This window comes from Haliaeetus albicilla, chromosome 13, assembly GCF_947461875.1.
Source record: "Haliaeetus albicilla chromosome 13, bHalAlb1.1, whole genome shotgun sequence".
In the NCBI taxonomy this organism is placed as follows: domain Eukaryota; kingdom Metazoa; phylum Chordata; class Aves; order Accipitriformes; family Accipitridae; genus Haliaeetus; species Haliaeetus albicilla.
The window spans coordinates 11,501,865-11,520,044 of record NC_091495.1 but is presented as its reverse complement, the minus strand read 5'-3'; the positions used below and the strand labels follow the sequence as shown (position 1 = coordinate 11,520,044).

General features: G+C 39.9%; 1 pseudogene; it reads right to left on the bottom strand.

The window, feature by feature from the left end:
- LOC138688568 (spermatogenesis-associated protein 7 homolog) overlaps positions 1–18,180 on the bottom strand; it is a 55,378-nt pseudogene that overhangs the window by 24,020 nt on the left and 13,178 nt on the right.

Here is an 18,180-nt window from a genome sequence, read left to right as displayed (position 1 = left end):
TTTATAAATTGGGAAGGATGCAGAGAAGATCCATAAGAATGATGAATTCTGGAAAACACTCTTCATGGTGACAGATTTAAGGACCTGAATGTATTCAGTTCCTCAAAAAGATGGTTAAGAAGTAACTTTATTCCAGTTTATAAGCACCTATAGACAGAACAGAAATTAAACAATACAGTTTGTCAAGCAAAGATTTACCAAGACTGGACAAATTAATCCTAAAAGAAAGGCATATCTTCCTCATAGCAAGGTAAGTTAGCCTTTGGAACAGTTTAATGAGAAGTGGGATGTAAATAAATAAGGTTTGGACATACTTCTAAACCCTCCCCCCCAACTCTCTAAACCAGTAATGAATGGAGAGAAGCCTTTGGGAAAAACCAGGCTATATAACCACAGCAGTTTATTCTCCCTGCGTCTATGAAACTGATATATGTGTCAGTCATCATGGATCACCTATCAACTTCTCTGAAATTTCATTTTTTCTCGATTTTTGCTGCTATTGTTAACTGATGTAATCTCAGATTTTTGGCCAGTGCAATACAAAGGGATACAAGGGCAGTTACTCATGATATTCACATCTATGGGTCAAATGCTGCACTCTGCACTGGTAATAGTTTATCTGGTGTGGGGACTGCTTATTTTGGCATTTCAGAGCAAACAAGACCATTTGTTCAGCAGAAACCAGTGGTAAGTGAGGCTCAAGTGCTTAGATTTGATTTCAGATGCTCTTTGCCATGCTAGCTATCATTACGAAAAGCCTATGTTGGCACATCAGTCTACAGCGTGTGGGGTTTTTTTAAGCCCCAAGCTCTGGTTCAGCATTATTTGTTTTCATCAATATTTAAATGCTGCAATACTATCGAGTGAGTGGATAATAATGATCTTATAGGGGAAGAAAAGTCTCTGAAATGCCAGGTATACTCAGGAAACATTGATAAGCGACATTGCCTGTTGTTGTTTGCCATGTTGTTTTCTAATTCCTTGCCAAATTCTGCACATTTTGCTAGTGTGAGTGCTCATGCTGACATTAACAGGAATTTCCCCAGGATGAAGGCAAGAAGGAATCAGCTCTCCATAACAAACCACCCAATCCAGCAATTCTGAACTGCTTGAAATCTTTGGCCATAACCCACATCTGCTGTGACTGGTTCTGCCTTACTAAGAATTCATGGACATCAATGGAGCTGACAGCACTTGACACACTTCCTTCATAGACTGCATCAAAATTAAGAAAGAACACACTCTCTTCTCTTGCTTAAGCAACGACAAGATTTGGCATTTGTTTTACTTAATCTTTTAGTAAGTATAAATAAGATATATTCAAAAGTTGAGGTTCACAGCTCTGTACCACCCACTCTTAACCTCTAAGTATTCACAACTTCCTGCATAAGCAAATAAGAGCAAACTCTGACACTTAAAGCATCTCCCATTCTTGCAGGCTGTTTCTCATCTAAAGCATGTTTCAGCACATTTCTGATACAAAAGGCCGGATCCCCCACCCCAGCCCCTTGTGTCAGTACAGATTTACAATGGTAATTTACACTGTGAAAAGGTGGTGCAACAGAAGGATACATCCAGCATCATTGCTTTTGATTTTTTAGGATACTAAAAATTGGTAAAACCTCTTTAGCCAAGCTACAGATTTTTGTTTCTTATCTGAAGCCAACAGACAGCAGGTGGAGGGATGCTCAATTGTCAGCTCTGCTTTATGCCAAGGAGCAATCAAGAACTTTTTCTAGAATTTCTATGGCAAACAAAATTTCCTGTAGGTAAGTCACTTGTTTGAACTGATTCTACATTTTGTGGTGAAAAGACTTTGTTGGCAAGGCCAGAAGTAGAAGTCTTAACATCTGTCTGCAGACCACCACAGGAATGTACAAGCCTCTAGAGGGATAACGACACTTTTTTTATACTGATACTGTACAGAGGTATTCAAGGAAGAAAGGAATTCTAGAAGTTGGAGTACAAGAGAAATGTCAAGATGCTTCATCCCTGTTTAAAGTACTGACTGGTTGCTGACATATGCTGCTTTCTCCTTTGGCAGCGGAGTAGGAATGCAAAGTTTAAATAGTCAGTGCACAATAGTTATGACAAGACTCCTGCTCTCTGCATCCTCCAGTAGCTCCCACTACCTCCTTCTTCCCCTTTTACAAATATTCCTTTCAACAGCGCTGACTCTGAAATTGATGGGAAGGATTGTTTTGTGATTAAAGCACCGCGGTAGGACTTAGAAAACTATCATTTAATTCCCAGCTCTACCACAGGCTCCAGTGTGGTCACAGGTATGTTAATTAATCTCTGCTGTCCTAATTTCCTCCCTGTAAAAGAGGATGATAGCACACATTTACTCTGTTCTAGCTGGCACATCATTTTGGGCAGATATCCCCAGAAGATGATCTTTAAACTGTGCAGTGGCTACTATAAAGGAACTCAGATCCCAAATGGAGTTGCTAGCATAGCATAGGATTCGAAGTGTGAGAAGAATTTATGACCCAGACTAGTTCAATCATTGGTACCTGAATGACGCAGTGTAGTCATACATTTGATATTCCCTTCGTTGCAGCTCCCTTGTAACAGTGATATACACATTTATTTTTTACAGACTGCAAAATTTGTTATTAAAACCATCTCACTAACGCTTCGTAAACTTGCAATGATAGAAAATTGATGTTTGCATATATAAACACATTAATTTCCACTGATTGCTAAATGATCCATTCAATTGCCCAAGATTAGTGACAACTAAGGTTTTACATGTGTAAGGATAAAATTATGTTTATATAATTGACTGTGTAGATTATTCAGATAAACTGTAGATAAAATGCTGTAATTTTGTATGTCTTTGAACCTTCTGGAGAAACAACTTATTCTTTTTCACAGGTGTTACTGTCTGGAGAGTTGCAAAGCAACTACATTTTAAACTGGTTAAAACCTGAATGGAAATTATTATTTTGACTAATGTCTGTCTCATGCAGAGAATTAGAAAGGGAAAACCACAGGTTATAAAAAGACCACTATGTGCCATACCTAAGCACTTAAGTACTCTACTGGTACACAGAAAAATAAAATTCCTCTTAAAGAAAGCTACTATTCCTTTTCTGATTATTAAAGTATGTGTTTCTGCACATGCTTGTATGTGCGTTTGGGTTTCATATTTATAAAAATGAGTCACAGCACGTGGAGCAATTATATGATCAACACTCCATAAAAGGTGAACGAGAAACAGTCACTCGGCCTCATGTACTTACCTGTAATATTACTTGTAATTCCTTTTGGGTATATGCATACACTGTACTCCTAAATGTGCAAGGGAATTGTGCAGAACATAAAATGGTCTGAATAGCTCATCTTGCCATTGTAAGTAGTTACCTTGGCTTGGTAATCAAATTGTAGCTCAACAGAGAGGAGAAGGAATGGCTTTGCCTTAAGACCAAGATCGTGGAGACCTAAAGGTGTGCCCAGGGAGCCAGATTTACTTTAGGTCTTCCTTCAGGAGATTCTTTAACTTGGGTAGAGTGAGCTTGAAGCACCTGACCACTTTCCAACCACAGCTTCACTGTGCTGGTGTGCTTATTTTGCTGGACTGCTACCCAATACTCTGCTAGTGGAAGCAGAGCAGATACTGCAAAACTAGAAGAAAAACAATACATGAGAGCAGGCCTTGGTGGAGTTGCTCTCATTCCTGGAATGGGAGAGTAGGAAGAGAATTAGGGCAGGGTGCCATGCTTCCCTGGTGTGGTGGACTGTGTCTGTGATGGAGCCAAAGAACTGAGCTTTAGTAAGGGATTTTCAGAACTGCAGGACCAACTAACAGTTTGGGTGGCTCATTTTCCTGTATGAAGTGTGGGTTACCTTTATGGATTCCCCTGTTTAGGGCTGGTTTTGATTAATCTTTCATGAGTGTTAAGTTTTTCCTAGTTTCCTGCCAGCTCATCTGGGACAGCTTCATATGCACATCAGCCAAGGTTTCTGCTCCTCTTACTAAGCTGATCAGCCTCAGGAGATCTGACTCAAGCTTGGGCTCTGTGAATCTGGGGCAGAGCATCATAGTATCGTGGAAATAATGGTTGGAAGGGACTTCTAGAGCTGGCCATGGGAACACTGTCTCATGCTTCCAAGGTCATGGATGTAATTCAGCTGCTTATTATTAATTAATTGTTAATTATTAATCCCTAACAACTGAAAAATTTGGAGGACTTCCTGGGTGCCACAGGTAAGTTTAAGTCTCAGGCTCAATGCTGTATAAATAAATAAGGTATCTGATTTCAAACAAAATTATTTTGAATTTTCTCCTTTGTTGGAATAGAAACAATGCCTCATAATGGATTTTTTTTTTCCCCCCAGAACTTTCACATTTCCATTGGAACAGAAATCTTCTTTTTGACCACTAAGACACTCTTCTGAAACCTGGTCACTGGCGTGTTCCTCAGCACACCTTATGCTCTTTCCATACTCATTAGATGCTCTTTCTAGCAAACGTGGCTGCTGCTGAGAGTAAGAAATGTAAACATCCTCCTAGTCAGACTTTTTCCACACTGGGGTGGCCAAGGAATCACTGTTTTCACAGTAGTTTCATAAGTCATGCTGCTCTCATGACTCTTAAAACACCTCTGCTTAATTTTATCTCCACAAAGAACACTTACGATGATGAACTGTATCTCCCATATTCCTGATCTCTGATGCATCTCCAGCTACTATATCTAGTCTTAAGGCAGGGAACAGATACATGTTTCCATCCTTGGATGAGAGCTGAAAATGGACCACGATGCTTAGCACAAGAACACCAGAGATGCAGTCTTACTGCTACAACAAAGCCAGATCCATGCTGGAGAGAAAGGACTGCTCAGGAGGCTTTGTGTTAGCTGTTTCTCCCTAACTTTTGTCATAAGTTTGTGCAATTTCAACAGCATTTTCGAATGTTATTCTGGCAGTAAAGAGACAGAACTATTATTTCACTCTGGTATCCAGTGATAGGACTAATGGGAATGGTTCAAATCTGCACCAGGGGAGGTTTAGACTGGGCACTAGGAAGCATTTCTTTACCAAGAGGGTGGTCAAACACTGCAACAGGCTTCCTAGATAGGTGGTCGATGCCCCAAGCCTGTCAGTGTTTAAAAGGCATTTAGACGATGCCCTTAACAACATGCTTTAACTTTTGGTCAGCCCTGAATTAGCCAGGCAATTGGACTAGATGATCGTTGTGGGTCCCTTCTAACTGAAACCGTCTATTCTATTCTAGTCTATTCTATTCTATTTACACAAATTGATGAAAGTTGGCACTTGCAATGCTTTATAAACCATATTTAAAGGTCATTAGAAGAATTTTTAATACAAAACAAACTCAGCTAATTTGATGACACTCTTACCAACTGCAACATTAGTAACTTCATGAAATATAAAGCAGCAAAAAGCCCAATGGAACACCAAATTTTAAACAGTGCCCTTCTAAAACCTAGACTTGAAAATCCAAAATATACCTGAAGATGTTCAGGAGAAAGTCTTATATGTTGCACATCTCCCACTTTGTCTATACAGTTCTTAATCTGAAGTACAACAGTACAGACAGCTTGTGAAATGGTGCATTTTCAGATTGTCAAAAACCCTAATTATTTACAGTGTTTTATCTGCAGTGCATTTATCCTTAAAATGAAACAAAGCATTGCACGCTGTATTTTCTTCTTTCTTTTCAGAACTAATCTTTGTAGCTGTTTGAGGTTTTATTTTAATATGTTTGCATATGTCTGCGTCACTACTGAGTGACCTGAATTTTCTTCTTGCAGCCTACCATTGAAACACGTGGTATCCAACACAGATCACATGTCTGGAAAACAAGGTTATACCTGTCTAAGTGTATGGACTGAGAACAGGTAAGAAATTATACTGCATCAGAATGTGTATCTCTCAAAGTTCTGATAAATTTCAAGGTTTTAAAAGCACATCACACTTAGTAACTAGTAATAGCAATAGTGGGAGATTGTTGTGGGAGAAAATTTTACATGAAAAGAAGAAAATGCTGTAATCTTGTACTAAGCAGAAAATTAGTTTTGTCTTCCTGTTATTCTAGTAGGCTGGCAAAACAGCCTTCATTTATTTTGTGTCTTTGAATATGCAAATGGTAAACAGAAGCCTATTTTTGTATGCATAGTCATTTTATACTGCTCAAATGTTTTGCACATCAACCCTATTAGCAGCAACTGTACCTCCATTGTGCTACTGCCCTACTTAACAGTTCAGAAGACATAAGTTCTGACGCACCCTTTCATTGTGACTTCTAAATTTTGAGTTTTATCCTTTGAGGGATAAAACTTCTTTTGCCAGGAGAGACCTTCCTGGAGCTACCTGTCAAAAAAGGACTTAGCTGATACATAGTATCAAAACAACGAAGGTGAGTTGCATTTCCCCAGTGGGCTACTGACAAAAATGACACTGGGTCCTCACTTCCTCTGACTGAGAATCTCGTGTTATGGCTTCTGTGTGCACCAGGAGCCTTGTAATCACGTGGGCTTCTAAATTAACAGAAAGTCCACACAACAGTACAGTCCTGGTTAGCTGTGTAAGAGGAATACCTTCCTAAGAAAGCATTATAAGAAACACAGATAATGTTTCCCTCTGATACATCATCTAGGAAAACTTGCTATTGTAGCTAATGCAGGTAGCTGAACAAATTCTATGTCCTCTTGATGTTCTCAAGTAGCTGAGATTCTACTCCTCATGCACTTGTGTCAGGATCATCTCTCTGTCAAACTGACATCCTCAAAGAGCATTCTGTGGCATTTCTTCCTGTTACTAAAGCACTGTTTTCATAAAGTGATTAATCAAAAATACTAATTTTAAAATTATTATATAAAAGACAGCACTGAAAAAAAGAAAAACATACAGTTGAGCATGAGGAGTTAAAAAACAAAGAAGGAAATTTTGTGATGTGCTATGATCCTCAACTTGTTCTCTTGCTCTTCTGTACTGAAGATCTCATATGATACATTTTTCTGAATCTTTATGGGCAAGAGTTATGTTTGCCTTCTTGGCTTGTGTGTATCTTGCTCAAACAACTGCATCTCACCATTGCTTTTGAACAACCTTTACTTCCAAGTACATTATAACCTACTCAGTGCAATAGCCTACTGCAGATCTCTGATACATGGTTCTCACTATGCATGTGCTGTGGAAAAATAGCAGCTTTCCTTTTCTGCAGCTTTAAAAATTTCATTTTAAAATGGGGGGCTTCTGTGTAGAAAGGGTGTGTGCTCCCTTGTATGTAACTATCAATCAGAGAAGTAGCATATGCCTCTCAACCTGGTGAATGGAGAAAACTAAACACTCCATTTCCAGGGAAAGGGATGAATGGTATTGCTTTTCATCAATCTTTCTTTCTTTCTTTCGAAAAAGGAAAGGCAGGAGAGACTCTCGCTACGCATTGGGGACTGCAGGCTTCAGCCAAGAGGTGGCGTTAAGGCGCAGCGCAATGTTCTCTTATCAAAACCCCATCCATTCATCAAAACCTGTTTTAACTGTAGTATGCCTGATGCCCAGAGATACACGAAGCAGTTAAGGAAATGAAAAATACAGTGTGGATTAGCAAGGAATATTTAAAGGGCCGGTGGTCTGAGTTTAAACTGGAAAACTTAAGCAATTTATGCCTCCAACAACCATGTTGCTTGAAGTATGTATATCAAAGAGTCCCATGGTCTGCAAGTTAGCGTATATCTGTGCAAACACAAACCAAGTGCTAGATACAGCTATTAAGTTAGATACTAGATTAGATATTAGATACTATATACTATTATCTTGACCACAACAATGGATATTTTCAGCATATATATGCCTCTTCAGAACACCTTCATCATAAAAGATGACAAGTATTTCCAAATCAAACAAATGGAGCCAGACCTATTTTCAAAACAAAACAAAACTACTCACATTTAACACTGGTATACAAACTCTTCGGTGGAGATGAATCAACAGCAGCTGTATTAACAAAAAGAAGGTTCAGTCCAATGAAACACTAACATCACAAATAATCATATGAAAATGGATAGAGATGAAACTGATCATCCTAAGGTGTTGAATTCCCCGTGGGAATGTGGTACCTGTCTGCATAATATTAACATTATTAATAATGCAGATCTACAAACCACCAAACCCTACCCATCCATAGTGATGTATACTATTTTATTCCTATTCCCTGCTATTATCTTTGCCAATGGTCAGCTCTCAAAAGCTAGCATAGCTATAAATGTAGTGAAGTTGTTTGAGTTACACCAACTACAATTACTCCAACTGCAATTACACCAACTGAAGATCTGACATCATGTCTTTATCTGGGTAAAAGCGTAAGATAAGTGCCCCAGCAGTGCTGTTGTTGGTTCAACATCAAACCTGGGTCCAAATTTTGTGGCTTTTGCCCATCTCTACTTAGATATAGAAATAAGAGCCAGTACAGCTATATTTATTAACCTTCATTTTCATTTACAATTTAAGAAAAGCTGTACTAGTTTTGTGTTGGTATCTACTGCTACCCAGAAAGTTTGTATTTCAGGGATGAGTAGTACAGCTGCTATCAGCCAGGGGAAACTGCCAAGTGATGCTCTAAAAGCGAGATTCAAGTTGTCCCTAGGCTCAAGGTCATAATTTCATCATCTTTCTAGCAATAGGAATTATCTGACGATATGATTACATATGCAGTTTTGTACGCAGCATTTTCTGTTATTCAGTCATTACAATTTTCATTGTAAAAGGTTAAATCAAGTGAGCTTCAAGGAACCAAACCCTGTCACTCTACTGCTTCACAGTCTTCATTAAGATATGTGTCCATACGGGAGATGGTATGGATGTTAATGGAGCTGTATGTCTGATTGCATATACCTGGATATAACTGAGGTATATGGGGAAATACTATTTCTGACTGTGGAGGTGTCGTGGTTTAACCCCAGCCAGCAACTAAGCACCACGCAGCCGCTCACTCACTCCCCCCCCATCCAGTGGGATGGGGGAGAAAATCAGGAAAAGAAGTAAAACTCCTGGGTTGAGATAAGAACGGTTTAATAGAACAGAAAAGAAGAAACTAATAATGATAATGATAACACTAATAAAATGACAACAGTAGTAATAAAAGGATTGAAATGTACAAATGATGCGCAGGGCAATTGCTCACCACCCGCCGACCGACACCCAGCCAGTCCCCGAGCAGCGAATCCCTGCCCCCCCACTTCCCAGTTCCTAAACTAGATGGGACGTCCCATGGTATGGAATACACTGTTGGCCAGTTTGGGTCAGGTGCCCTGGCTGGGCATGAGAAGCTGAAAAATCCTTGACTCTAGTCTAAACACTGCTGAGCAACAACTGAAAACATCAGTGTTATCAACATTCTTCACATACTGAACTCAAAACACAGCACTGTACCAGCTACTAGGAAGACAGTTAACTCTATCCCAGCTGAAACCAGGACAGGAGGGAAAAGCAATCACCTAGGAGAAGTTCAGTATTCTAGTTTCATTTGAAGGACACTGACTCCATTTCTCTCCAAGACACTTTTGTGATTACTGCTAAATGCCACAGAAAATTGGAGTTTGTACAAGTGCTCCAAACAAAGTTTCAGACATGCAGGGCTAGCTACTGTCTGGATTGAGGCCAAATAGGTTGTATTTTAAAAAGCAGCTGTATTTCAGAAAGGCTGGAGAACATTTAGAAGGATACTGGAGAAGGCTTTTGGACAACCCTGGCCAGATGTTTTCAGAGGCACAAAATCCTATCAACTCCTCTAAGGATGTACAGAACCTGTGGCAAGTCAGCACTTCAGAGCATCAGGGTATGTACAGAAGAGAACCTCGATATTCTTGCAATATCGCTATTTTTAATATGTATGAAAAAGTTTAGCTCTACACGGAAAACCTGTAGGAATGACAAAGCACTGTAATAAGTAAAATAAGTGTTTTAATATTAAAGGTTCCTGCTCTAGTACACTCCAAATCTGACTTTTGAGAACTGTAACTTCAGATGGTGAAACACCTAAGAATTAGAAATTTTAGCCACTGGAAATTTTTATTAGCACCTATTGTGAGATGCTCTTTCCAGGCTGACTGAATTCTGCCACAGACAAGCAGGACTGACATCTGAAAAAAAGAAAATTGAAACCTGCTTGGGAACAAAGCACTTGACTCCTTTTATGCCAAGAATATCTTCTGTATATTTTCTTCTGAGCTTTAAGAATGTAATAGACAAAAAGACTGCAAAACATCTTTGTTTTCTTCCTTTTATTTTTTGATCTTCGCTCCCTCATTTAGGCTTGTGATGAAAGCAGAGTAGGAGGGAAGAATCACCTCCCTTGACCTGCTGGTCATGCTTCTTTTGATGCAGCCCAGGATACGGCTGGCTTTCTGGGCTGCAAGTGCACATTGCTGGGTCATGTTGAGCTTCTCATCAACCACCCCCACCAAGTCCTTCTCTGCAGGTCTGCTCTCAATCCACTCATCACCCAGCCTGTATTTGTGCTTGGGATTGCCCCGACCCATGTGCAGGACTTGGCCTTGTTGAACTTCATGATGTCCGCACAGGCCCATCTCTCAAGCCTGTCAAGGTCCCTCTGGATGGCATCCCTTCCCTCCAGTGTGTTGACTGCACCACACAGCTTGGTATTGTTGATAAACCTGCTGAGGGTGCACTCAATCCCATTGTCCATGTCACCTACAAAGATGTTAAACAGCACTGGTCCCAATACCAACCCCTGTGGAACACCACTCGTCACTGCTCTCCACTTGGACATTGAGCTGTTGACTGCAACTTTTTGAGTGTAACCATCCAGCCAATTCTTTATCCACCAAGTGGTCCATCCACCTATGTACAGAAGGGTTAAAGGATGGAATTTTGGTCTGTGGATGAACACTGGCTGATAGCTGAAAAGCTCAGTCAGCACAAGAAACAGATGGTTTATTGTCTATTGTTTGAAATGCTGACTGTGGGAATAAAGAAGTTGGGCAATGTTAGAGGAGGTAGTACTTGCAATAATGGAGGAATACAAGGCACCACACATAATTTTGCTTACCTTGAAAAAGTCCTTTTATTGGTTAGAGCATAGTTGATGTGAATGATGGATTATGGTAATATGCTGCGTGTACAGAGCCCGTGAACCAATAGACGGGATGCCTATGGCATGTGCAGCGCACCTGGCCAGTGGGTGCATGTGCCATAGGCTCCCTATGTTGCAATCGAGGTGTGTTTCGGCACCCATTGGCGACGAGTGTCGACACCTGTTCCTCCACAAATGTATAAATACCGGGGTTTCCCGAAGAGCAGTGGGCTGGTGTACAGCAAGGTCACCGTTGCCTCCATGGGGATGCCCACATAAAGCTGGCACCTACCAACTGCTGGGCTGAGCTCGCGGTGCAAGATGGCACAAGAATGTATGGATGGACCATCTTCTTCATGATCCTTGGGTAAGTATGTTAATTGCTTTGCTATGTTAGTTGCTTTGCAGAAATACCCTTAGTGTAATGCATGTCTGTAGTTAATAAAATGCTTGCTTTTTCCCTTTTAATCAGTGAGTGTGTGTGCTTGCCTTCTCAGGAATCCTCGAAACCACTCTAAAACACCATCGAATCCATGTCTCTCCAATTTAGAGACAAGGATGTCTTGTGGGACAGTGTCAGAGGCTTTGCACAAGCCCAGGTAGATGACATCAGTTGCTCTTCCCTTATCCACCAACACTGTAACCATGTTGTAGAAGGCCACCAAGTGTGTCAGGCACGATTTGCCCTTAGTCAAGTCATGCTGGCTGTTACCAATCACTTCCTTATTTTCCATGTGCCCTAGCATATTTTCCAGGAGGATCTGCTCCATGATCTTGCTGGGCACAGAGGTGAGACTGACTGGCCTGTAGTTCCTTGAGTCTTCCTTTTTTCCCTTTTTAAAAATGGGGGTTATGTTTCCCCTTTTCCAGTCAGTGGGAACCTCCTTGGACTGCCATGACTTCTCAAATATGATGGATAGTGGCTTAGCCATTTCATCTGCCAGTTCCGTCAGGACCCGCAGATGCATCTCATCACATCCCATGAACTTGTGCACCTTCAGGCTCCTTAGATGGTCTCAAACCTGATCTTCTACGGTGGGCAGCTCTTCATTCTCCCAGTCCCTGCCTTTGCCTTCTATGACTTGGGCAGTGTGGCTGGAGCACTTGCCGGTGAAGATTAAGGCAAAAAATCATTGAGTACCTCAACCTTCTCCTTGTCCCGGGTAACCAGGTCTCCCATTTTCTTCAGGAGAGGAGCCACATTTTCCCTAGTGTTCTTTTTATCACTGATGTACCTATAGAAGCTTTTCTTGTTTCCCTTGACATCCGTGGCCAGATTTAATTCTATCAGGGCTTTGGCTTTCCTAACCTGATCCCTGGCTGTTCAGACAATTTCTTTGTATTCCTCCGAGGCTACCTGTCCTTGCTTCCACCCTCTATAGGCTTCCTTTTTGTGTTTGAGTTTGTCCAGAAGCTCCTTGATCATCCACACAGGCCTCCTGGCATTTTTGCCTGACTTCCTCTTTGCTGGGATGCATCGGTCCTGAGTTTGGAGGAGGTGAACCTTGAATATTAACCAGCTTTCTTGGGCCCCTCTTCCCTCCAGGGCTGTATCCCATGGTACTCTACCAAGCAGGTCCCTGAAGAGGCAAAGTCTGCTCTCCTGAAGTCCAGGGTAGAAAGCTTGCTGTGCGCCCTCATTTGAGCTGGGTAGTTTAAGATAAAGCACTTGGCACTGCAAATTGATGAAAGGATTGGTCTCCTTGCAAAAAATGCAGCAGCAATCATCTCATCTATTGTTCAACAGCTATGTGTTATTATAAAGCTCACTGCATGTTATCAGTGAATTGTTTGGTTAGAAAGCCTTGGGAGCCCAAGGACTGGAAGTCTTGCAGTAACCTAACTATGGCTATGACCATTCAACTCCAGTTGTTTTCATCTGCACCTGAAGCACCAGAAAGTTTACACAGCTCCAGACAACTGACAGAGGACATGTTTTTATTCCAAATTCTCTTTCTAGTGGTTTGCAGCTATTTACGGGAAGAAGAGTATTTGAAGAGCCCTCTCAAACATGACTGCGTGCTAATGGAACGTCCCTCTAGGTTATTTAGGTCTGATACTGTAACTTTCTAAACATCAAAAGCTGTAACCTTACTGTTGCTCTTCCGTTGTTTCTCCAAATTAAACAAATACCTCCCGTACTTCTCATTTTACCTTTCCTTTTAGTCAACTGCCATATACATTTAAACAAAAACAATTAGTAAAATAACACAGGGGAATTAAATAATATTTCCCTTCTGTCCTGGTTTTGGCTGGTGTAGAGTTAATTTTCTTCTTAGTAGCTGGTACAATGTTGTGGTTTGGATTTAGTGTGAGAAGAATGTTGATAGCACACTGATGTTTTAATTGTTGCTAAGTAGTGCTTATCCTAAGTTAAGGATTTTTCAGTTTCCTATGCTCTGCCAGAAAGCAGGTGCACAAGAAGCTGGGAGGGAGCATGGCCAGGACCGCTGACCTGAACTAACCAAAGGGATATTCCACACCATAGAACGTCATGCTCAGTATATAAACTGCGGGGAGTGGGCCCTGAGGGGCAGATCGCTGCTCGGCCATCAGTCAGTGGGTGGTGAGCAATTGCATTGTGCATCACTTGTCTTTTCTTGGGTTTTATTTCTCTCTCTTTTTCTTTTATTTGTTTTTATTACTATTATTATTATTAATTATTATCATCATCATTATTATATTTTTAGTATTATTGTTGTTATTATCATGTTTTAGTTTAGTTTAGTTAATAAACCATTCTTATTTCAACCCACAAGTTTTACTTTTTTTTTCCCCCGAGTCTCCTCCCCATCCCACTGGGAGTGGGGAGGAGTGAGTGAGCAGCTGCATGGTGCTTAGTTGCTGGCTGGGATTAAACCACGACACCTTCCTAATATGAATTTATGGTTTTGTGGAATGGTTTGACTCGGTAGACTTTTTGCCTCTCAACAGTTAGGATTGCTTCTCCCAAGACAAGTTTATAGTTCCAAAGTGTTCTACATATCTCCTCTTTTAGGGCACACCATGTTATGCCTCACTTTTAAATCCTCCTACACCTGTTGAGTTGGTGACAAGGAGAGGGAGGAAAGAAAGGGGAAGAAATTCAGCAGCCAGCCAAAACTAAGGGCCACAAATATGCATACCCTTGAGTATGATTTCATCTTTCAGCTACATAGATACTGTTGTCATTAAAGACCGTACATGCCTTTGGCAGACATCAGGTTCTTGTAATGAGCAGCCATGTGATCTTGAATGAGGTACTGGTTGGAGAGCTTGCAGGAAGGTCCAGGAGAAAAAGCTGCAAGACGGAAGAATCTTAGTTCATTCAACAGGGCAAGCAATGTCTCAGGCAATAATGGCTCTGAAAACATTTTAATATTTATCCTTTCCTGCTTGCAATAAAATCAAGTCCATATTCATTCATTTATTTCAAAAAGTAAGGGTAACACAAAATGTAACATGAAAAAGTGGTAAATTATTCTCATTTTGCATGTTTTTGAATACCTGAGAATTATGGCTTGCAATAAGTAGTGTATGAGCCTTGGATATTATAGAACTCTGCAGAATAATAGAGAATCTCACTGTTAATATCTGATATAATAAAAAGCATTTACACTTTGAAAGATTTAATACTAGAGAGTAGGAAAAAGTACTGTAAAAAACTGTATATGAATATCTTACCTCTTGGTGATACCAGGCTAACTCTAGCACTCTGTAGTGAGGAAAATGGACTGGATACACAGGGAGACAGAAGTAGGGCCAGAAAAGGAGCCAGAACATGGAACAGAAACGTGTTACACACAGAATAACCATGACACTCCTCTGAATCTCTAACCCACAAGACTTCTCAGATTAGGAAGAACTTGTCTCTATATCTGATGCAAGTTCATTAGCCCAGGAAAAAAGTCAAGAAGCAGATAAGCATTTACTCCTTTTAAATTTTAACCTGGTAGTGTGCCTGAGATGGGTCATTGTCTTTCAACCTGTTTCCAAACAAGAATAATATTTCTGGATTCCTCCTCAAATCATCAGACAAGATTTGTAGATGGAAAGTTGCTAGCAAATAATATTAAAAAATAAACAGAATACTGGAGATCAGAAATCTAATGTGCATTTGGCCTTCCATCCACAGGCACAGAATAGCCCTTAACTAAGTCCATCCAACCTATTCAGGTCTGGCTTTCTGACACAATGAAGTAAATTATTGTTTCATCGTTCATGTCCCCAATGTACAATTTCAGCTAATGACTTAGTTTCAAAGTTTTTATTGTATTTTGAAAGAATAGGAGACATTGGGTTGAGAGTCTGGGAGTCAATCCTTCTAACCTTGGTTTGGCTGCTTTCTTGCTGTGTTGCTTCTTCTTGTCTAAATCTCCTGCCTACCAAGTGAGACAGTGCTATGAACTATTTTTCACGGCCAAGGAGTTTGACTACATTCAATTTATTGTGTCATCTTTTGAACAAGCACCCTAAGAAAGAGCAGGACAGAATACCTAATGTCATATTTGTTTCTTCATTTAGTATTATTTACTAATGTGCTCCTGCAAATGACTAAAAGCCTGCTAGAAGGGCACTGGTGTGAAGACCTGCTTTCAACAGCCTGTCCAGGAGCAGCATCACATCCCAACATGACCAGCTGCAGAAAGGTGCTGTTATTTCTGCTCCAGGACCACCCATTCTGATTGTCCATCGAACATGAAGGCACAGCCAGGGTGCTTACACCATGACACAAACAGGTGCAGAGACATCAACAGAAATAATGACTCTATGTTTGCTATAAAGCAATGGAGAACTTCGTGCAAAATTATGATCAAACTGCATTTATCTCTTGTCCCAATGAAATTTAGCATGATACCACAATGGAATCCAATACTTGAAGCAGACAAATATAAAGCTCACAAAATTTCTAATCATGAACATTTACCATATGTCCGGTTTCAATCAGGGAAACCACTCATAGGTGTTAGTAACATACTGAAGAAATCAAATAGTTAAAATTAGTACTATTCTAAAATTAGTACTAAGTTTCAAAGAACTTATGTGCTTGAGACCAATAGTTATTCACTTCCAAAACTTCAACGACTTAATTTTTTTCATGAATTTTGCCAATTGTGCTGTAACCTCCTGCTGGCAAAAGCAACTGGAACAAGCTCTTCAGTAATATCCAGCACCATCCCTAGCTGGTGTAAAGTGGGGCAGCTCTACTGAGTTCAAGGAATGGCAATGCCCTAAATCACAGTAGCTAGAGGCTCTTGGCACTAAGGAAAAGTAAATAGTATTTCGGGAAATGCCCCAAATCTTTCCCTGATTGGCAGTGACAGCCTGATTTCAATATATGCAGTGAAAAAGACAGCATGACAGAAGAACAATGTGATAATCCAAACAATATCCAAGTATTAAAAAAGGGATGGAAAATCCATTTATAAAAAGAACAATCTTCTCAAAATGAATTACCGTCCCAAATTTGAAATGCTGAAGATATACAAGGCACTAGTAGTTTAATCTAATCTTTTGTCTTTCATAAAATCTAACTCTATCCTGTGTCCAGAAAATTGCTAACATTGTGCAATAAGCAGCATTGTGGTTATTCCTATGTAAGGAAAAAAAAAACCAAATTCTTTTCTTTGCCAGAGACTTTCTGTTGAACTTTGGCAACTCATTTTGTCTTTCTGTCTCAATCTCTCTTAAAAGAGGACATGAAAAAGCACATCCATTGCTCAAAGAAGATGTTTTAAGGATAAAAACAATGAAATGGGGAGGTTCAGTGGGTGCCTGTCTAAGTATTTCCCACCCCTAGGGAGGCTGATCTTATTTGACCTCACTGGAAAGTTCACACTTTTAAACAGATTTTTCTTCTGTTTTCTTTCACATCTTTGAATAACTTCAAATTGAGGGAAATGTTAAATAGAAATCTTCCAGGAATTTTAAGTAGCCCTGTTATGAAGCTCTGTTGATGGGGCAAACACACGTTGCATCAAATTGAAAAAGCCCTTTTATGTGCTGTAAAGATGGGCAGAGTTCTTAAGCCCATGTTTGAACAGAATCAAACTTCTGTATTTTCTGCTGTCTTACATAGACCTAATTTACCTGCAGTATTTAGCAAATTGCTTTATCCAAGTTTTCAACATTTCAGAGTTTCAACATTTTCTATATATGAGCACAGATCTACCTGCAGAAAGTTGCCTGCTTTTGAAAATCTTTCTAAACTCTGAGTACTATTGTACTTTCAAGACATTTACATCTTGCTTCTATATATGAGGAAAGATCTTCAGGAAACACAGATACAAGAATGAGCAATAAAGAACAGTGACAACTCTCTCAACACTGACTCTTTTTATTTCCTATTTTGTAATGACTTTCCTAGTAATTTATTATAGTCCTGAATGTGTAGTTGTACAATGACTAATTTACCTAGTTTCCACTGATTGAATTGCAAGGCATTACTTCTGCAAATCAGGTCTGGAGAATATATCATGTCCAGAGGTATAATGTCATATCATAAATCCAGTCGTAGCAGTATTAAAGTTTGACTGATACACAATGACAGTGATAAAACATGTCTTTTCCATGTAGCTGAAAAACAAAAATATGCTTTTGAAAAACACAAGAGGTGACTTTGCTCCTCACCAGACTGCTAATTCAAAGCCACTGCTTTTTGCCTCTTATAGGAGCAAAAGCATGTTCTCAAGAACATGTCAACTACTTTACTCTTTAAAAGACTAGTATAACTGCAGTGCTGCTGCACCACAAATACTTTATCTTTATACCATTGCTAACTGCTAATTCCTACAAGTGGAAATTTCACAATGTGGGGACAAGGCTACATGTACTTATAATCAACAAATAAAAACTGTTCAGTGATACTTAAGCCTCAAAAGCTTGGAAATATCAAATTCTTATCTACACTTCACATTACTGGCAGGTGGGAATGATCTCTGCAACATCCTTGGCTTTGCCTTTTGTGAACTGATAGAAGTACCTATCTAGCATCGCAAGGAAAGAGCTACCTTGCACCATAAGCAGCAGTTCACAGTTATGGTCCTGCATCCGTTTGCACCTGTCTACTTTTTCATCTTGTATTTAGAGCCTAAATTTGGAGGGGAGAGCGACCACCTCTTCACTCTGTGTTTGTCTCA